We start from the raw sequence: 22,042 nt of genomic DNA, 5'->3' as shown, positions 1-22,042 counted from the left end.
GTACTCCACACAAGTAGTTTCAGAAAAGACTTCCTAACACGTACATCTATATTCGATGTCAACCAATTTCTCTTCTTGAGAAAAGCTTTTCTTGCCATTGCCAGTCTACATTTTATGTCTTTACTTCACCCATCATTAGTTATTTTGCTGCCCAAATAACAAAACTCATCTTCTGCTTTAGGTGTCCCGTTTCCTAACCTAACCCTACAGCATCACCTGGTTTAATTCGACTACATTACACTATTGCTTTTGTTGATGTTCATCTTATATGTTCCTTTCAAGACCCTGTCCATTCCGTTCAGCTGCTCTTCCAAGTCCTTTGTTGTTTCTGACAGAATTACAGTGTCATCGGTAAACCTCAATGTTTTTATTTCTTATCCCTGAAATTTAATTCAAACTCTAAATTTTTGTTTGGATTCCTTTACTGCTTGTTCAGTGTATACATCGAATAACATCGGCGATACGCTACAATCCTGTCTCGCTCCCTTGACAATTAATGCTTCCCTTTCATGCTCTTAGACTCTCATAACTGCCGTCTGGCTTATGTACAAGTTGTGAATAGACTTTTGGTCCCTGTATTTTATCCTTGCTACCTTCATAATTTCAAACAGAGTGCTCCAGTCAACATTGTCAAAAGCTTTATTTAAGTCTACAAATGCTATAAACGTAGGTTTGTTTTTCCTTAATCTATTTTCTAAGAGACGTCGTAGGGTCAGTATTGCCTCGCGTGGTCCTACATTTCTCCGGAATCCAAACTGGTCTTCTCCGAGGTCGGCTTCTACCAGTTTTTCTATTCCTCTGTAACGAATTCGTGTTAGTATTATGCAATCATGACTTGTTAAATTGATAGTTTAGTAAAATTCACTCTTGTCAGCACCTGTTTTCTTTGGAATTGGAATTATTGCATTCTTCTTGGAGTCCGATGGTATTTCACTTGTGTCAGATATCTTGCACACCAGATGGAAGAGTTTTGTCAGAGTTTATCAGTATTTCTAACGGAACGCCGTTTACTGTCGGAGCCGTGGTTCGACTTAAGTCTTTCAGTGCTCTATCAAATTTTCCTCGCGCTGTCATATTTCCCATCTCATCTTCATCCAGGTCCTCTTCCATTTCTATAACATTGCATTCATGTTCATCTCCCTTGTGTAGACCCTCTATATGCTTCTTCTAGCTTTGAGCTTTCCCTTGTTTGCTTAAAACTGGTTTTCCATCTAAGCTCTTTAAGCTCTTGATATTAATACATCAGTTTCTATTTTCTCCAGGCCTCTTCAATTTTCCTAGGTGGTATCTATCTTTCCCCTAGTGAAATAAGCTTCTAAATCCTTACATTTGTCCTCTAGCTATTCCTGCTTAGCCTTTTTGCCCTTTCTGCCAGACTCATTTTAATCGTTTTTATTCATTTTCACCTGCTTCATTCGCTTCATGTTTGTATTTTCTCCTTTCATCAGTTAAATTCAATATCTTCTGTGTTATCTAAGGAGTTCTATTAGGCCTTGTCTTTTTACCTATTTGATCCTCTATTGCCTTCACAATTTCACCTTTCAAAACTACCGATTCGTCTTCTCCGTATTCCTTTCTCTTGTTCTAGTCAATCGTTGCCTAATGCTTTCCGTTGAAATCCTCCACAACATCTGATTTTTTCAACTTATCCATGTCCCATTTCCTTAATGGCATAGCTTTTTCAGTTTCTTTAGTTTTAATCTACATTTCTTAATCAATAAATTGTGATCACAGTCCACATCTGCCCCTGGTTGCCACAATTTAAAACTGGTTCTGAAATCTCTGTCTTACCTTTATATAATCAATCTGAGACCTTCCGGCGTCTCCAGATCTCTTTTACGTATACAACCTTCCTTCATGATTCTTAAACCAAATGTTAGTGATGATTAAATTATGCTCTGTGGAAAATTCTACCAGGCGGCTTCCTCTTTCTTTCCATTCCCCCAGTCCATATTCAACTACAATTTTTTCTTCTCTTTCTTTCCCTACTGTCGAATTAGAGTCCCCCCATCACGATCAAATTTTTGTCTGCCTTAACTATCTGAATCTCATCGTACATTTCCTCTACCTCTTCATCATCTTCGGAAGTGCCTGTCATAAAGCTTGCATTACTGTGCTGCGTGATGGCTGTGTGTTTATATTGTCTACGATAGTATTTTCACTATGCTGTTCGTAGCAGCTTACCCGCATTCCTATTTTCTTATTTTGTATTAAACCTACTCCTGCATTACCTCTAATTGATTTTATATTTGTAACTCTGTCCTGTTCCTCCTGCTGCCGAACTACAATAATCCTCACTATATCTAACTTCACTTATCCATTTCCCTTTTTAAGTTTTCTATCCTACCTGCACGATTAAATGACGTAACATTCACGCTCCGATCCTTAGAACTCCAGTTTTTTTCTCGTATATTATAATAATGAAAAACAGAATGTAAATGACCGCTAAGTTACAGAATGGTTTTGTGATGTGTGGAGATGAATGTGTTCCATGGGAGTTGATATCTCAGGGTTGTATGGTTGGTTGATTGGGTCAGGTGAAACTCATGACTAGAGATGTGCTCAACTATGTACGACTATTTAGGACCAGGTGAGGTTTTTGTGCGTAAGCTCACTGGCTTTAAACGCTTCCAATTGACTAAGTTCTTTATTCCGTTTGTTTTCCACGCGTAAAACATCTGTCTTTACTTGATGTCTATGACTTGAACATCTATTGGATGCTCCAAGTAACTTGGACGCTTCGTATATTTGGTGAACTGCTCTAGGTACAGAAACAAAGATTCCGGTAAATCGTAGTGTGCAAAATATTGAGTAATTTGCTGTTTTTAAAACAGCTTTTATGCATCAATATACTGAGGCAGGTACGTTGTTTAAAGGAAAGATCGAAAAAAGACGATTCGAGAAATAACGTTTGTTAAGATTTGCAGTGAAATTTCACTCGAATATGTAGGTAATTTGTTAAATACCGCTGCCAAGACAGGCGGTAAGACCCTTTTCTATCTTCTGTAAATACCGCCGTAGACAAGTAGCAAAACGTTCTGTCTGTGCTGTTACTGGGTTTATTTACCTCACAATCTGCATGTGTGCCATTTTAGACAACTCGACATGGGGTACGTCAGCTCATATTGTTTATCACGTGAAAGAATGGACTTTCTCAGGCTGACGCTGATCAGTCATACATGGACTATTTAGAAATACACATTCCATCGCCGAAGGTAACCGGAAATCAGTCACAGAAACATCGATTCAATGAGATACTGTCATATTACTTTACCAATTAGATAAAAATCACATAAACACAGTTTCCACGGTTAATTTGGGTTTTGCGTGTTTTTTAAAACAGAAATACTGTTCCCGTAACTCTGCGTCATTTTACCCACGTGGTGTAGTACTACTACGGAATACCGGTGGTTACCGTCTATCCGTGAGTGAAGTGTCTCACTGAATCGATATTGATGTGATTGCTTTCACAGATACACGTGACAATGGAATGCGTGTGTCTAAACCGATCATGTATGTTGTACGAACAACCAATATCAAAAATTGCAGCCTGGGTAAGTCCCTAATCTTTCGCATAGTAAAATGAATTCCGGCTGCGTGCCTCTGAGATGTCATCGTCAACAACGATGGAAAGATTAAAAACAAGTTTTTTTATCGTTAAGATGACATCATGCTAGTGTTCAGCCACATTCTCCTGATTAACTTCACTTTTATTAAAAAAAAATGTTCGGTTCTAGGTGCATTTCATCATTTCACTTCCCTCCGCCATTGTCAACAACAGCAGAAACGAGACTGCACTCTATTTGTTATTACTCGTCGCAATTTCCTACACAATCCAACGCTCGCAGGATATAAAGCAAAGGAACTCAGTCATTAGCGAATGAAGAACGTCATTTAACTTTAAAGTGCTGTATAGTAAGGAGATTCTCAGGGAATAACGCAGAATATTACTGTACTACGACTGCAATTACAGTAACAAATATACAACAACTACTATTACTATTACTGATGCTTCTGATGCTTGGGCACAGTTCAATCATATTTCACAATTGACTTATGGTTATTTTTTATCATTTTTTAAAGAATGATAGTGCACATCTTCCCAGTTTGTTCGTTGCGTTTGCAATGGACGTTGTTTCGAAATCCGAAATTACTAATAGATGTAGATCCACTACGTGTAACAATTACTATTTTTTTCGAGGTGCCTATTCCAGCGGAAATCGGATGACCAAACGCCCAATGAGACCGTATTCGATTTTGCCCTCCCCCTTCCTCCCGCCACTACCACCACCCATACTACTGTTAGGGACTCACTTACGAAAGCGCAAGACCTGTCTGCTTGACGCCTGGCGCTTTCACAACAGCGGTGGGGAGCAGCCCAGGACCTATAAAAGACGGCCACATACACGATCTCAGCAGTTCGTCTGAGGATCACGAGTAGTAAACAAGTCGTATTACTGCACCAGGATGACGGTGTTACTCGGACGATAGCCCTATCAGATATAATTTGAAAGATATCTGACTCAATGCATGTTACTATTCATTAGGAACGGCATCATTCATTACTCATACGTTCACGTTTACTGCACTGACAGCTTCCAACAGACTCTTTGTCCCTGCACGTGTTAAATTTCTTTCTGGAAGGAAAGAAGGAAGATTAATTTTAAATGCTCCAGCGACGAAAAGTTCATTAGAGATAGGGCATATGCATGGAAGTGAACAACTATAGGACAGAGATTCGGCTGCGTGCTTATCAAATTGACGATTGAGGCATTCACCTTCTGCGAATTATCGAGCAGACATCTCTGATCCGATGTTCTAGTCTTTCTTTCTATCAGTCAATTAGGAAATAACTTCAGAATATGATCAGTTGTTACTTTGTCTGTATGTGATTTTGTTTGCATCTTTGTGGGTAAATACGATGGCGGAAAATAAAATAGCAACACCAAGGCAAAGTTGTGCGAGATCAACGAAAGTTGTTAGTCGCGTTTCTACATCTGGAAAATTATGTCTATTCAAATTTCTACATCTACATCTACATACATACTCCGCAATCCACCATACGGTGCGTGGCGGAGGGTACCTCGTACCACAGCTAGCGTCTTCTCTCCCTGCTCCACTTCCTAACAGAACGAGGGAAAAATGACTGCCTATATGACTCTGTACGAGCCCAAATCTCTCTTATCTTATCTTTGTGGTCTTTCCGCGAAATATAAGTTGGTGGTAGTAAAATTGTACTGCAGTCAGCCTCAAATGCTGGTTCTCTAAATTCCCTCAGTAGCGATTCACGAAAAGAACGCCTCCTTTCCTCTAGAGACTCCTACCCAAGTTCCTGAAGCATTTCCGTAACACTCGCGTGATGATCAAACTTACCAGCAACAAATCTAGCAGTCCGCCTCTGAATTGCTTCTATGTCCTCCCTCAATCCGACCTGATAGGGATCCCAAACGCTCGAGCAGTACTCAAGAATAGGTCGTATTAGTGTTTTATAACCGGTGTCCTTTACAGATGCTTCCCAAAATTCTACCAATGAACCGAAGGCAACTATCCGCCTTCCCCACAACTGCCATTACATGCTTGTCCCACTTCATATCCCTCTGCAATGTTACGCCCAAATATTTAATCGACTTGACACTACTAATGGAGTATTCAAACATTACGGGATTCTTTTTCCTATTCATCTGCATTAAATTTCGCTCCAGTCGGGTAAGAGTGATGCTAGTAGCGCCAATATGAGGATGAAAATCGGTTTGCTTTAAACACACGCTATAACGGTCATGAGCGTAACTTACTTTTGAGATTGGGCGTGATGAGTTGCTGTTACTCAAGAATGCTTTCAAGGAGACAAAGACGCCATTACCAACACCTCACTGAATTTTAAGGGGTAGTGAAAAAATGGTTCAAATGACTTTGAGCACTATGGGAATTAACATCTGAGGTCATTAGTCCCCTAGAACTTAGAACTACTTAAACCTAAATAACCTAAGGACATCACACACATCCATGCCCGAGGCAGGATTCGAACCTGCGACCGTAGCAGTCGCGCGGTTCCGGACTGAGCGCCTTAACCGCGAGACCACCGCGGCCGGCCAGGGGGTAGTGTAATGCGGCCACAAGAAACTGGATGTTCTCTCTGCGATACTGCACAAAGACTTGGCACTAATATTGCCATTGTATATGGCTGCTGGCAGCAGTGGTCGCGAGAATTTTCGGTCGCAAGAAGACTGAGCTCCCGAGTTCCACGTTGCACTACCAAGAGAGACCATCCTGTTCGGCGTATGTCTCTGGGGCATCATACTGCATCTGCAGCAGCAATTTGAGCTGCATCTGGAATCACAGTGACGCAACGGACTGTTAGAAATCGGTTACTTCAATTACAGCACCGTCCCAGGCACACAGCAGCAAGCATCCTACTGACCACAAACCACCGCCATCTGCGACTTTAGTTGTGTCAAGCGAGAGCTGGGTTGAGATTTATAGTGTTTTCTGATGAAAGCTGGTTCCGCTTCGGTGCCAGTAATGTAAGTATGTTGGTTAGAAGGAAGTCAGTGTAGGGCCTACAACCAACCTGTCTGTGTGAGAGACACACTGGACCTACACCCAAAGTTAAGGTCCGGGGTGCGATTTCATATGACAGTAAGAGCACTCTCGAGGTTTTCCCACGTACCCTGAGTGCACATTTGTACATCACTCTGGTGATTTGGCCTTTTGCGCTCATATTTATGGACACCTCCCCCCATGAACTATGGACCTTGCTGTTGGTGGGTAGGCTTGCGTGCGGCCGTACCGTAGGTGCAACCACAACGGAGGGGTATCTGTTGAGAGGCCAGACAAAATCTGGTTCCTGACGAGGGGCAGCAGCCTTTTCAGTAGTTGCTGGGGCAACAGTCTGGATGATTCACTGATCTCGCATTGCAACATTAACCAAAACGGCCTTGCTGTGCTGGTACTGCGAACGGCTGAAAGCAAGGGGAAACTACAGCCGTAATTTTTCCCGAGGACATGCAGCTTTACTGTATGATTAAATGATGATGGCGTCCTCTTGGGTAAAATATTCCGGAGGAAAATAGTCCCCCATTCGGATCTCCGGGAGGGGACTACTCAGGAGGACGTCGTTATCAGGAGAAAGAAAACTGGCGTTCTACGGATCGCAGCGTGGAATGTCAGATCCCTTAATTAAAAAAGGGAAATGGATAGGTTAAAGTTAGTTATAGTGGGAATTAGTGAAGTTCGGTGGCAGGAGAAACAAGACTTTTGGTCAGGTAAATACAGGGTTATAAATACAAAATCAAATAGGGATAATGCAGGAGTAGGTTTAATAATGAATAAAAAATAGGAGTGCGGGTAAGCTACTTCAAACAGCATAATGAACGCATTATTGTGGCCAAGATAGACACAAAGCCCATGCCTACCACAGTAGTACAAGTTTATATGCCAACTAGCTCTGCAGATGATGAAGAAATTGATGAAATGTATGATGAGATAAAAGAAATTATTCAGGTAGTGAAGGGAGATGAAAATTTAATAGTCATGGGTCACTGGAATTCGACAGTAGGAAAATGGAGAGAAGGAAACATAGTGGGTGAATAAGGATTGGGGCTAAGAAATGTAAGAGGAAGCCGCCTGGTAGAATTTTGCACAGAGCACAACTTAATCATAGCTAACACACGGTTTAACAATCATGAAAGAAGGTTGTATACATGGAAGAACCCTGGAGATACTAAAAGGTATCAGATAGATTATATAATGGTAAAATAGAGATTTAGAAATCTGGTTTTAAATTGTAGGACATTTCCAGGGGCAGATATGGATTCTGACCACAATCTATTGGTTATGACCTGTAGATTAAAACTGAAGAAACTGCAAAAAGGTGGGAATTTAAGGACATGGGATCTGGACAAGCTGAAAGAACTGGAGGTTGTACAGAATTTCAAGGAGAGCATAAGGGAACAATTGACAGGAATGGGGGAAAGAAACACAGTAGAAGAAGAATGGGTAGCTCTGAGGGATGAAGTAGTGAAGGCAGCAGAGGATAAAGTAGGTAAAAAGACGAGGGCTAGTAGAAATCCTTGGGTAACAGAAGAAATATTGAATTTAATTGATGAAAGGAGAAAATATAAAAATGCAGTAAATGAAGCAGGCAAAAAGGAATACAAACGTCCCAAAAATGAGATCGACAGGAAGTGCAAAATCGATAAGCAGGGATGGCTAGAGGACAAATGTAAGGATATAGAAGCTTATCTCACTAGGGGTAATATAGATAGTGCCTACAGGAAAATTGAAGAGACCTTTGGAGATAAGAGAACCACTCGTATGAATATCAAGAGCTCAGATGGCAACCCAGTTCTAAGCAAATAGGGAGAGCAGAAAGATGGAAGGAGTATATAGACGGTTTATACAAGGGCGATAAACTTGAGGACAATATTATTGAAAGGGAGGAGGATGTAAATGAAGACGAAATGGGAGATAAGATACTGCGTGAAGAGATTGACAGAGCACTGAAAGACCTGAGTCGAAACAAGGCCCCGGGAGTAGACAACATTCCGTTAGAACTATTGACGACCTTGGGAGAGCCAGTCATGACAAAACTCTACCATCTGGTGAGCAAGATGTATGAGACAGGCGAAATACCCTCAGACTTCAAGAAGAATATAATAATTCCAATCCCAAAAAAGCAGGTGGTGACAGATGTGAAAATTACCGAACTATCAGTTTAATAAGTCACAGCTGCAAAATACTAACACGAATTCTTTACAGACGAAAGGAAAAACTGGTAGATGCGGACCTCGGGGAGGATCAGTTTGGATTCCGTAGAAATGTTGGAACGCGTGAGGCAATACTGACCTTACGACTTATCTTAGAAGAAAGATTAAGAAAAGGGAAACCTACATTTCTAGCGTTTGTAGACTTGGAGAAAGCTTTTGACAATGTTGACTGGAATACTCTCTTTCAAATTCTGAAGGTGGCAGGGGTAAAATACAGGGAGCGAAAGGCTATTTACAATTTGTACAGAAACCAGATGGCAGTCATAAGAGTCGTGGGGCATGAAAGAAAATCAGTGGTTGGGAAAGGAGTGAGACAGGGTTGTAGCCTCTCCCCGATGTTATTCAATCTGTATATTGAGCAAGCATTAAAGGAAACAAAAGAAAAATTCGGAGTAGGTATTAAAATTCATGGAGAAGAAGTAAAAACTTTGAGGTTCGCCGTAAACATTGTAATTCTGTCAGAGACAGCAAAGGACCTGGAAGAGCAGTTGAACGGAATGGACAGTGTCTTGAAAGAAGGATATAAGATGAACATCAACAAAAGCAGAACGAGGATAATGGAATGTATTCAAATTAAATCGGGTGTTGCTGAGGGAATTAGATTAGGAAATGAGACACTTAAAGCAGTAAAGGAGTTTTGCTATTTAGGAAGTAAAATAACTGATGATGGTCGAAGTAGAGAGGATATAAAATGAAGACTGGCAATGGCAAGGAAAGCGTTTCTGAAGAAGAGAAATTTGTTAACATCGAGTGTAGATTTATGTATCAGGAAGTCGTTTCTGAAAGTATTTGTATGGAGTGTAGCCATGTATGGAAGTGAAATATGGACGATTACTAGTTTGGACAAGAAGAGAATAGAAGCTTTCGAAATTTGGTGTTACAGAAGAATGCTGAAGATAAAGTGGATAGATCATGTAACTAATGAGGAGGTATTGAGTAGGATTGGGGAGAAGAGAAGTTTGTGGCACAACTTGACTAGAAGAAGAGATTGGTTGGTAGGACATGTTTTGAGGCATCAAGGGTTCACAAATTTAGCATTGGAGAGCAGCGTGGAGGGTAAAAATCGTAGAGGGAGACCAAGAGATGAATACACTAAGCAGATTCAGAAGGATGTAGGTTGCAGTAGGTACTGGGAGATGAAGAAGCTTGCACAGGACAGAGTAGCATCGAGAGCTGCATCAAACCAGTCTCAGGACTGAAGACCACAACAACAACAATAACAACATTCATGAACATCATTACAGGGGATGTTTTCCAACAGAATAACGCTCGCCCACATACCACTATTGTAACTTAATATTCTCTACTCAATCACCAGATCTGTCTCCAGTCGAGCACATATGGACATCATTGGACGACACCTGGAGTGCCTTCCACAAACAGCATTAACCGTCCCTGTGTTGACAGCAACAGCCTAGAACTCCATGCCAAATGGTTCAAATTGCTCTGAGCACCATGGGACTTAACATCTGAGGTCATCAATCCCCTAGAACTTGGAACTACTTAAACCTAACTAACCTAAGGACATTACACACATCCATGCCCGAGGCAGCGCGGTTCCGGACTGAAGCACCTAGAACCGCTCGTTCTCCATTTCACGAGGTAAAATCCGGCATCTGTACAATAAAATGCATGCACATCTGCAGGCTTTCATTCAATATTCTGGTGGTTGCTGCTGGTATAAGTGTGCCAGCATATCACATTTGCGACGGCGTATCACGTGCTTACATTAACCTGTGATCTTGCAACGGCAATTCTTTAAATACGTCACCTAGACAAATGTGTTTCCGAAATTATTTTTTGGTATCGCGATTTTTTGCCGTCAGTCTATAAGCTAAATTGTTATACTCTATATTTGTTTTAAAGCTCTGAGGTAACAGTCTCAGGTTACATGCATAAATGCGCTGACATCACCACTGTTACCACCAGCTCCAACGTCATTTTGTTTCTCTATAGCTGTTTGCGGTAGCTTGGCTGCTCTCCCGGACACGAATGCTGCATGCTGTCCACGCGGACACCTGGAGACCGCCTATCACCCACTCTTCTCAGAAGCATCTCAAGGCTCTCCAGTTACATCAGCCTTGAATTAAAGTCCGCCGTTAGCTATCAGACCTACTGCGTTCGATTCAGGAGCGGTGAAAGGCACTTCACTCTTTATGTAACATGCTATCGCCGTATTGATAGTGCCGATACTTCGCATCATCCTGCTACTTATCAAGTACAAATGTATACGAAGATAGAGCCCACGCAACAATTATCGTGTAGATACATACTCCACAAGCCACCATGCATGGCAGAGGTTCAAATGGCTCTGAGCGCTATGGGATTTAACATCTGAGGTCATCAGTCCCCTAGAACTTGGAACTACTTAAACCTAACTAACCTAAGGACATTACACACATCCATGCCCGAGGCAGGATTCTAACCTGCGACCGTAGCGGTCGCACGGTTACAGGCTGTAGCGCCTAGAACCGCACGGCCACATCGGCTGGCCATGGCGGAGGGTAGCTTGCACCAGTACTAGTAATTCCCTCTCCTGTTCCACTCGCAAATGGAACGAAGGGAGAAACCACTACAAGCTTTCGCACGAGTCCTAATTTCTCTTGTCTTCGCGGCCTTTATTATAAATGAACATTGGTAGCAGCATAATTTCAAATGCTGGTCCTCTAATTTCTCTCAGTAGTGTTTCGCGAGAAGAACCACGTCTTCCATTCACGAATTCCCATTTGAACTCACGGAGAATTTGTGTTAATACTCGCATGCTATTCGAACCTATCAGTAACAAATCTGGCAGCAAGTCTCTTAATTGCTTCGATCTCTCGATTTAACCCAATTTGATAGTCAGTATTCAGGAATGGATCACACCGGTATTCTACACGTGGTCTCTTTTATAGATGAGTTACAGTTTCTTAGAAATCTTCCAATAAACCGAATCGACCATTCACCTTCCTTACCATAGATCCCCGTTCCATTTCACATCGCTTTACGGCGTTACGCCCGGATATTTAAGCCATATGACTATGCCAAGCAATGCACCATTAATACTGAATTCGAGCATTACAGTATTGTTTTTCCTACTCAGTTGCATTAACTTAGACTTTTCTACATTTACAGCAATCAGCCATCCATCACTCAAGGCAGAAATTCTGTCTACGTCATCAAAAGGCCAGTGTGGCCGAGCGGTTCTAGGCGCTTCAGTCTGCAACCGCGCGACTGCTATGATCGCAGGGTCGAATCATGCCTCGGCATGGATGTGTGTGATGTCCTTAGATTAGTTCGGTTTAAGTAGTTCTAAGTTCTAGGGGACTGATGACCTTAGATGTTAAGTAAAATAGTGCTCAGAGCCATTTGAACCATTTGTCTACGTCATCTTGTACTCTTCTGCAGTCGCAGATTGCTGCTCATTCTATCCGTCACTTCCTTTACGTATATAGTGAGCAGAAACTGTTTCATCACACTTCCCTGGGGTGTTGCTGACGTTACGCTTGTCTCCGATGAACACTTTCCGTCCAGGACAACGCAATGGGTTCTCTTACTTAAGAAGTCTTGACAGGACTGGAAAATACCAGCCATCTAGATGTAGAATCTGAGGTTTATTAACTCTTTGCTATGTTTTCGACAAACATAAATTCGTCTTCTTCAGAAGAGAAATCCCATATTGACGTAAACGGATGCTAAAGCCATCAGGCAGTTCATGTCACCCACAAACATCAATAGTTAAAAATGCGTAATTGAAGGTAGTAACCCAATATAATAGGCCTTTGTGGTAAAACTTCAAAATAAAACGCACGTGACATTGGCTCCAGCAGACATTTAGTAAGGCCCATACAAGGCCAGAGACCTTAGCCGATTCACAGTTATGTACAGGCCGTGGCTGTAGGTACACTACGGTAGATGGCGCTTACTGCGAACGAGTCTGCGCTTACCTTCAGTTACGCAGTGTAACTGTTGATATCGGTGGGTGACATGCACATTGCACTAGACAAGACGCTTATAGCTTCAGTATCCGATTATGTCATTATGCGATTTTACAGGACCATTTTCCTTCTGGTGAAGACAAATTTACATTTTTTGAAACCATGGGAAAGGGTTCATAAACCCATAATTCTGCCACCAGCTTGGCTGTTATTTTGCTGTCCTATCAAGTTTCTACGTGCATCGTTACTGAGCGCAACCGTGTTTAAAATTTTAGAACTTAAGAATTCTTCGACGCTATTCATAGATCTATGAACTTATTCCGTACGCTCGGATCTTTGTTAACAGACCATAACGAGGCACGGTGGCAAACGCTTTCCAGAAATCTGGGAACATATACCCCGCCAGTTGCTCGCAGGATATCGTAATATCGTCTGAGGAAACGGTAAGCTAAATTACAAAAGAGTGCTTCATTTTAAATCCATGTTAATTTGTGGACAGTAGCTTTCGTGTACCAAGGAAATTTATTATATTCGAACTTGTAACACGCTCAAGAATTCTGCAGCAAACCGATGATGATGTTGATGATGTTGGTTAATGGAGCGCTCAACATCATGGTGATCAGCGCCCGCAGTAAACCGATGTTAATTTATTGGTCTGAAATTTGAAAGTTCTTTTCTTTTTACCCTTCTTACATACAGGAGTCACTTTCCCTTTTTTTCAGTTGCTTGAGCGGTTCTACACCCTTCAGTCTGGTACCGCGCGACCGCTACAGTCGCAGGTTCAAATCCTGCCTCTGGCATGGATGTGTGTGATGTCCTTAGGTTAGTTAGGTTTAAGTAGTTCTAAGTACTAAGTGGAAAAAGTTGCATCTGTGGTCTAAGGGGAGCGTCTTTGATTCATAATCAAAAACGCCTTCGGTCCCGGGTTCGATCCACGCCCCTGCCTAAATTTTGATAAATAATCAGCATTGGCGGCCGAAGACTTCCGGCATAAGAAGTCAGCCTCATTCTGCCAACGGCCTTGTCAAAGAGGGCGGAGGAGCGGATAGAGGTTTCAGGGCACTCTCTTGCCTAGGTGTGGGAAATTGCCCCTAAAGGTGGAAGAATCAGCAATGATCGACGACACGAGGATGCAGAAGGCAATGGGAACCGCTGCATTAAAGACACGTAACGTGTATCCACAGGACATGTGGACTGTAGTTGAAGAAGTGTCATGATGATCTCTCCATTGGCAAAAGATTCCGGAACAGTCCCCCATTCGGATCTCCGGGAGGGGACTGCCAAGGGGGAGGTTACCATGAGAAAAAGATTGAATAATCAACGAAAGGATAACGTTCTACGAGTCGGGGCGTGGAATGTCAGAAGCTTGAACGCGGCAGGGAAACTAGAAAATCTGAAAAGGGAAATGCAAAGGCTCAATCTAGATATAGTAGGGTCAGTGAATTGAAGTGGAAGGAAGACAAGGATTTCTGGTCAGATGAGTATCGGGTAATATCAACAGCAGCAGAAAATGGTATTACAGATGTTGGATTCGTTATGAATAGGAAGGTAGGGCAGAGGGTGTGTTACTGTGAACAGTTCAGTGACCGGGTTATTCTAATCAGAATCGACAGCAGACCAACACCGACAACGATAGTTCAGGTATACATGCCGACGTCGCAAGTTGATGATGAACAGATAGAGAAACTGTATGAGGATATTGAAAGGGTAATGCAGTATGTAAAGGGGGGACGAAAATTTAATAGTCATGGGCGACTGGAATGCAGTTGTAGGGGAAGGAGTAGAAGAAAAGGTTACAGGAGAATATGGGCTTGGGACAAGGAATGAAAGAGGAGAAAGACTAATTGAGTTCTGTAACACGTTTCAGCTAGTAATAGCGAAAACCCTGTTCAAGAATCACAAGAGGAGGAGGTATACTTGGAAAAGACCGGGAGATACGGGACGATTTCAATTACATTACATCATGGTCAGACAGAGATTCCGAAATCAGATACTGGATTGTAAGGCGTACCCAGGAGCAGATATAGACTCAGATCACAAATAGTATTGATGAAGAGTAGACTGAAGTTCAAGACATTATTCAGGAAGAATCAATACGCAAAGAAGTGGGATACGGAAGTTCTAAGGAATGACGAGATACGTTTGAAGTTCTCTAACGCTGTAGATACAGCAATAAGGAATATCACAGTAGGCAACACAGTTGAAGAGGAATGGACGTCTCTAAAAAGGGCCATCACAGAAGTTGGAAAGGAAAACATAGGTACAAAGAAGGTAGATGCGAAGAAACCATGGGTAACAGAAGAAGTACTTTAGTTGATTGATGAAAGGAGAAAGTACAAACATGTTCCGGGAAAATCAGGAATACAGAAGTACAAGTCGCTGAGGAATGAAATAAATAGGAAGTGCAGGGAAGCTAAGACGAAATGGCTGCAGGAAAAATGTGAAGACATCGATAAAGATATGATTGTCGGAAGGACAGACTCAGCATACAAGAAAGTCAAAACAACCTTTGGTGACATTAAAAGCAACGGTGGTAACATTAACAGTGCAACGGGAATCCCACTGTTAAATGAAGAGAGCTTAACAGCTCATGCATCGAAGCTGCTTACAAGAATAATATACAGACGAATGGAAAAGAAAATTGAGAATGCGCTAGGTGACGATCAGTTTGGCTTTAGGAAAAGTAAAGGCACGAGAGAGGCAATTCTGACGTTACGGCTAATAATGGAAGCAAGGCTAAAGAAAAATCAAGAGACGTTCATAGGATTTAAGGACATGGGATCTGGACAAGTGAAGTGAAGAAGAGTGAAAGTGAAGAAGAATTAAATGATCTGCTGAACGGAATGAACAGTCTAATGAGTACACAGTATGGTTTGAGAGTAAATCGGAGAAAGACGAAGGTAATGAGAAGTAGCAGAAACGAGAACAGCGAGAAACTTAACATCAGGATTGATGGTCTCGAAGTCAATGAAGTTAAGGAATTCTGCTACCTAGGCAGTAAAATAACCAATGACGGACGGAGCAAGGAGGACATCAAAAGCAGACTCGCTATGGCAAAAAAGGCATTTCTGGCCAAGAGAAGTCTACTAATATCAAATACCGGCCTTAATTTGAGGAAGAAATTCCTGAGGATGTACGTCTGGAGTACAGCATTATATGGTAGTGATACATGGACTGTGGGAAAACCGGAACAGAAGAGAATCGAAGTATTTGAGATGTGGTGCTATAGACGAATGTTGAAAATTAGGTGGACTGATAAGGTAAGGAACGAGGAGGTTCTACGCAGAATCGGAGAGGAAAGGAATATGTGGAAAACACTGATAAGGAGAAGGGACAGGATGATAGAACGTCTGCTAAGACATGAGGGAATGACTTCCATGGTACTAGAGGGAGCTGTAGAGGGCAAAAACTGTAGAGGAAGACAGAGATTGGAATACGTCAAGCAAATAATTGAGGACGTAGGTTGCAAGTGCTACTCTGAGATGAAGAGGTTGGCACAGGAAAGGAATTCGTGGCGGGCCGCATCAAACCAGGCAGTAGACTAATGACCAAACCAAAAAACTTCTAGGGGACTGATGACCTCAGATGTTAAGTCCGATAGTGCTCAGAGCCATTTGAAGAATTTTGTTCAGTTGCTTAGGAATTTGCGCTGCGTGAGAGATTTGCAATAAATGCAAGCTAAGTAAGGTGCCAATAGCGCAGAGTACTCTCTGTTAAACCGAGTTAGAATTTCAGTTGGGCCCGGAAACTCATTTGTTTTAAACTCTTTCAGTTGCTTCTCTGCGCCAGGGACGCCAGTAAGTGCGAGTATCTCCTTCGCACAGGAGTCTGTGCGACAGCCAAACTTTTTTTTTTAATTTACGCGGAACTTCAGTTGCCCTTTAATGTCTTGTTTTGCCACACCACACAGGTCGACGAGCGACTGAACAGAAACCTTTGGCCCACGTGTTGATTTTATGTCAGTGCAGCAGCAATAATTCATAGTGTGTTTCTTGTATTTACAAGAGACACCCATAACATTTCTAAGAATGCACAGAGTCTATTCAACCCACAACATGGTACAAAGTCGTAATTAAAAATTTAGTGTTCACTTCAATCTGATCGGGCACAACTACCTAACAACAGTAGGTCATTACTAGTGCTCGTACAGCGCAATGCGCTTGCCTGCGAGCTATGGAGGTGAGTCAGATCCGGATGGAGTCCGAGAGGTGGATTAACGACCACGGGCTGTCACATTGGCCATACTGAGTGTGTTTTAGCCCACCAGCGTATTATTTCCTTCCAAACATCTGTCACGAATGACCAAAGCGGGAAAATGAGACAGACCAAGGTTCATAGGGATTCTTCCGACAGTCATCCTTCGGATGCAGTATTCCTGACCTTCGTGGAAGGGGGGAATTATGAAACCATATTGGCAATAGACATATCAGGGTGGCTTGCTGATTACCCAGGGTGTTTCAGAGACTTGGCATCAAACGTCTAGGAGTGAATGTTCATGCCATGAAGCACAACGTTTGCTAGAGACAAAACGTTTGTTGGCGCTCTCTGGCAACGCTAGGCACCGTTATGTTATTAATTGTGCCCTGCGAGGCAGCAGAGTACGCACACTGTGGCACGGGTATGAAAAGTGAGTTGGCCATAATTTAGTCATTTGCTCCGCGTCAAAGAGGGTAACTTTTGAAATATCTTTCTCTGGTTAGAGACACTCACTCTTAAGGCTTTCTTGTTGAAAATCACTATCAATTTAATAGGGGAGGGAGTGCGCAGATGCAGTACGCCTTTAGTAAATTTTTGTGAAAACTCGTCGTTTCAGAGCCGTCGAATACAATATAAAGACGCGTAGCCTCGCGAGCAACTGTCGGTGTTCAACTGTCTACAACAACATTTTGTGTGCAACAAAAGTTTTTCCTCTTGCTGTGCTCTGCTACCCCTAGACGTTTGCTGCAAAGACTGAAGTCTCTATGTTCGACTCTTCAAGAGATTTTATTTAAAGTAACCTTACCACAATATCTCTGGCACCTCAACTTACGGTGCAGTTAATAAATTTACTCCAGTGTAAAAAGGGCGAGCAGCTGAACACGTTCATAGCAGCCACAGTTTACATATCTTTCATAGCTTATACTAAACAAGTCCACTAAATGTGTAATTCAGATGCAGATGTGCCAAGTCCATAGAATTTTGGTGCTTCTCTGAGTCCTACACTCATGTTTCCAATGTCTAAGTGCCATAATCCTCTGTACCTGTCCTTTCGTTTCCCTCAAGGACTAATAAAATGGCTCTAAGCACTACAAGACTTAACATCCGAGGTCATCAGTCCCCTAGAACTTAGAACTACTTAAACCTAACTAACCTAAGGACATCACACACATCCATGTCCGAGGCAGGATTCGAACCTGCGACCGTAGCAGCAGCGCGGTTCCGGAGTGAAGCACCTAGAGCAGCTCGGCCACAAGGACTAATAAAACGAATGAATGTATGTGTGCAGTTACGAATTGTGTATAATCGTGGGAGTTAAGAGTAGTCTGCTACTACCTGCTGCTATGACAGTAAGACCTCCTTTATTAGATGCTTGGAGGCTAGCAAAGAGGTTACTGTTTTCCTTTGTCGAACGTTTTGTGTAGCTTGACATAATACAGTAGGCCTGGTCTCTGTCGCTTCTGTTGGAAGGAAAAACCCCGGGTTCGTGAGCTCGTCATTGTTCGCAGGGAGTTTGGTTAGACCGATTTCTCGTAAGTGCTGGATAATTTAGTTAATATTTGGATTGTGTATGTTTTCATTTTAACTGAAGCCCCGACGCTTTTCTCCAATATCTTCATCATCTATTAGTTCGTGTGATGAATCTTACTTTATTATCGCGAGTGCTGAATACTTTGAAATTTCTGTGATTTCGTGCACCGCTGTTTGATTCACATAGTAACCTGAACAATTGTAGGTGTGTTGAATGGGTAACGATTCAGTGGAACCATTTTTCTAACCGGGAGTGCGTGTGCCTTACATGACATTGTGATTTTGCAACTGATTTTTTAATCCCTTTTATTCTCTGCCTCCAATTTTTCGGTATTTTATTTTTTCATTACCACCTCGTATTAAGATTTCAGCTTTCACATATTGTTACCTTTGAGATAAGTTCAGTGCAGTTTTGGTCTGTTTATCCTCGAATTCGTATTTGTTCGATAGTTACTTTTGTTCGTTACCACCACGTGGTCGTGTTCTGGTTTAAGAGCCTTTTGTGCTGTACTTCCCGTACTCTTACACTCACACTGTGCGCTTAAATTAAATTTATTTCTTGGCCCAAGTTTTGATCTTCATCTGTACATTTCCACTGCAACGTTACATGTACATTCCGCGTGATAAAATCGTGGGAGCAGCATCTCTTTACTAGCCACGTGTGGTCATGATCGAGAGCCTTTGTTCTTTTCTTTTCTCCTTTGTGTAGATCTCATTATCTGCATGTTGGTGTTAGTGCGTGTATGGTTAACTCATTCCTTACTTATTCCAGTTCCATTGACCGTGAGTTTATTAGCGGACTCAGACCCAAGGTTTAAGATTTATCAAACATGGAGCTTAAAATACACAAGGCTCAGCATTCATTACAGTTTATTATGTTGACAATTGTTTTTAGTTATATTATAGAATTCAATAAATTTTCATTTTCATCTGTAATTATATTCAGGCTTTCAATAACTGAAACTCATCCCATTTTCTATCCATCTCCGACCTAGTGCGCATCCTACAGCACTTCCTTTCGCACCAATTGAATACAGGCCATTGTTTTTCATGAATTACGAATTACTTCAATTAGCCTAAGGTTAGACAGGTTGGTCTTAACTACAGAACCAGAGCCAAGACTATTCAGGTTGCAGCCACAACCTTCAAGTGAACAAATTCAGGAGAAGTACGCGAGCTAGCAATAGTAGCAGCGATCACTTTATTTCTCTATGCCGGCCGCGGTAGGCGAGCGGTTCTAGGCGCTTCAGTTCGGAACCGCGCTACTGCTACGGTCGCAGGATCGAATCCTGCCTCGGGCATGGATGTATGTGACGTCCTTAGGTTCGTTAGGTTTAAGTAGGTCTAAGTTCTAGGGGACTGATGACCTCAGAAATTAAGTCCCATAGCGCTCAGAGCCATTTGAACCATATTTCTCTATCTAACATTACAACCATTACAACTAGCGTAGCAACCTTTTAAGTCTTGGAAACACCCAGTATAAGTAGACCTATCAATTCGGTGTATGTTTTGATAACGTCTTGCTCATTGCTGTATCACTCAAGAATACTACACGGAACGCACCATACTTTCCGATTGTCAAGAAATGCTTCAAATTTGCTACTGTTAGTTGTTCTGCACTTGTGGACACAGACAGCTGTGCGAGAGACGGTAGATGAGATTGTGTGTGCTCGTGGCGAGCTGGCTGCGGTTTGTTTACGGTCGCGTGGCCGTGGTGGGCGTGCCCGCTATTTGCTCCACTTAAGCGGATGACCCGGAGCGGTCGGCGGCGGAACAGCCACAGAGACCCGGACCAGTGAGCGCGGCCGCGCTGCCTGAGGCGCGACCAGATGAGCCGCCGGCTATTCTGGGCTTCCAGCACGCGTCGGGCGGAATCCATAACCAACCGGAGGACTAAATGTAGAGGCCAAGTGACACAACAGATGTCTCTACACAGAGTTCTCGAAATGTTCGCGCAGCTGCATGGCAAAAACGCCCGAGCATTATTCTTCCTTAGCCAACGAAATAGTCCTTCGTCCATACACTGTCTGACCAAAAGCATGCGGAAACCTATTAGTAGACGCTAATACGGGTCGTGTCCACTCTTCACCTTTGTGCCTAAAATCTCCTGGGGACACTTTCAATGAGGCGTCTGAGTGTCCGTGGAGAAATGGACGCTAGCAGAATGAGATTTTTCACTCTGCAGTGGAGCGTGCGCTGATATGACACTTCCTGGCAGTTTAAAACTGTGTGCCGGACCGAGACTCGAACTCGGGACCTTTGCCTTTCCAGGGTAAGTGCTCTACCAACTGAGCTACCCAAGCACGATTCACGGCCCGTCCTCACAGCTTCACTTCTGCCGCCGTCTGGTTCTAGGCACTACAGTCTGGGACTGCGCGACCGCTCCGGTGGCAGGTTCGAATCCTGCCTCGGGCCTGGATGTGTGTGATGTCCTTAGGTTAGTTAGGTTTAAGTAGCTCTAAGTTCTAGGGGGCTGATGACTTCAGAAGTTAAGTCCCATAGTGCTCAGAGCCATTTGAACCATTTCACTTCTGCCAGTACCCCGTCTCCTACCTTCCAAACTTTACAGAAGCTCTCCTCTGGCACACAGTTTTAATCTCCCAGGAAGTTTCATATCAGCGCACACTCCTCTGCAGAGTGAAAATCTCATTCTGGAAACATCCCCCATTCTGTGGCAAAGCCATGTCTCCTCAATATTCTGTCATTCAGGAGTGCTAGTTCTGCAAGGTTCACAGGAGAGCTTCTGTAAAGTTTGGAAGGTAGGAGACGAGATACTGGCAGAAGTAAAGCTGTGAGGACGGGGCGTCAGTTGTGTTTGGGTGGCTCAGTTGGTAGAGAACAATCTCGGCCCGGCACACAGTTTTAATCTGCCAGGAAGTTTCAAATGGACGCTAGGTTTTGGAGCTCATGCGACGTTCTAAATCGTCCAAAAGGTGTTCCATTGGGTTCGGATCAGGGATGTCGGCAGGCCAGTCCATTTTACTAGTATTTTGACCACAAACCATAGCCTCACAGATGTTTTATTTGCCGCAGAGTATATTGACATGCTGACTGAAGAAACCAGTACACACTGCTGTAAAATGTATTCAAATCTTTCTTCGTTTATCGTTTTCTTAAGTACAGTAACGGTATCACACTAAAACCACTGTACTGTAACACATCGCCCGCTCTGTACTGCACTTTTGGCACTACACATCATGACGGATAACATTCCGCAAGCGTTCAACAAACCCAACCCCTTCCATAGGAATACCACAAGATATGCCGTGATGCATCGTTTCCAGTCACCCACTGTTCAGTATCATCGCTCCTTATGCCAGCTCAAGCATCGCTTAGAGCAAATTAAAGAAATGTGTGGCTTATGGGGAGATGCTTGACCATTACGCCCAATAGTTGTTGCCTCCTTACGCACTCATGATGCTAGATGAATTAATGACAGCATTTTGCAGCTCAAGAGTGATTCCTTTCACTATTTCCACGCGATTTTTTACAACCAACTTGCATTATATCTGACGCCCCCTGTCTGTCAGTACATGCGGTCTGCCTGGTCTTGGTTTGACTATGGCTATTGCTTTGCGTAGTAAGATCAAATGGTTCAAATTACTCTGAGCGCTATGGGGCTTAACATCTGAG

The 22,042-nt window shown here is 42.7% G+C and overlaps 1 non-coding gene across 1 annotated transcript; it reads right to left on the bottom strand.

Moving 5' to 3' along the window:
* Positions 1–20,638: 20,638 nt before the first annotated feature.
* Positions 20,639–20,713, bottom strand: Trnas-gga (transfer RNA serine (anticodon GGA)). Its single transcript has one exon. It is a non-coding gene; the product is annotated as a tRNA-Ser (tRNA).
* Positions 20,714–22,042: the final 1,329 nt, after the last annotated feature.

This window comes from Schistocerca gregaria, chromosome 2 (assembly GCF_023897955.1).
Source record: "Schistocerca gregaria isolate iqSchGreg1 chromosome 2, iqSchGreg1.2, whole genome shotgun sequence".
NCBI lineage: Eukaryota > Metazoa > Arthropoda > Insecta > Orthoptera > Acrididae > Schistocerca > Schistocerca gregaria.
This window is presented reverse-complemented; position numbering and strand designations above follow the sequence as displayed.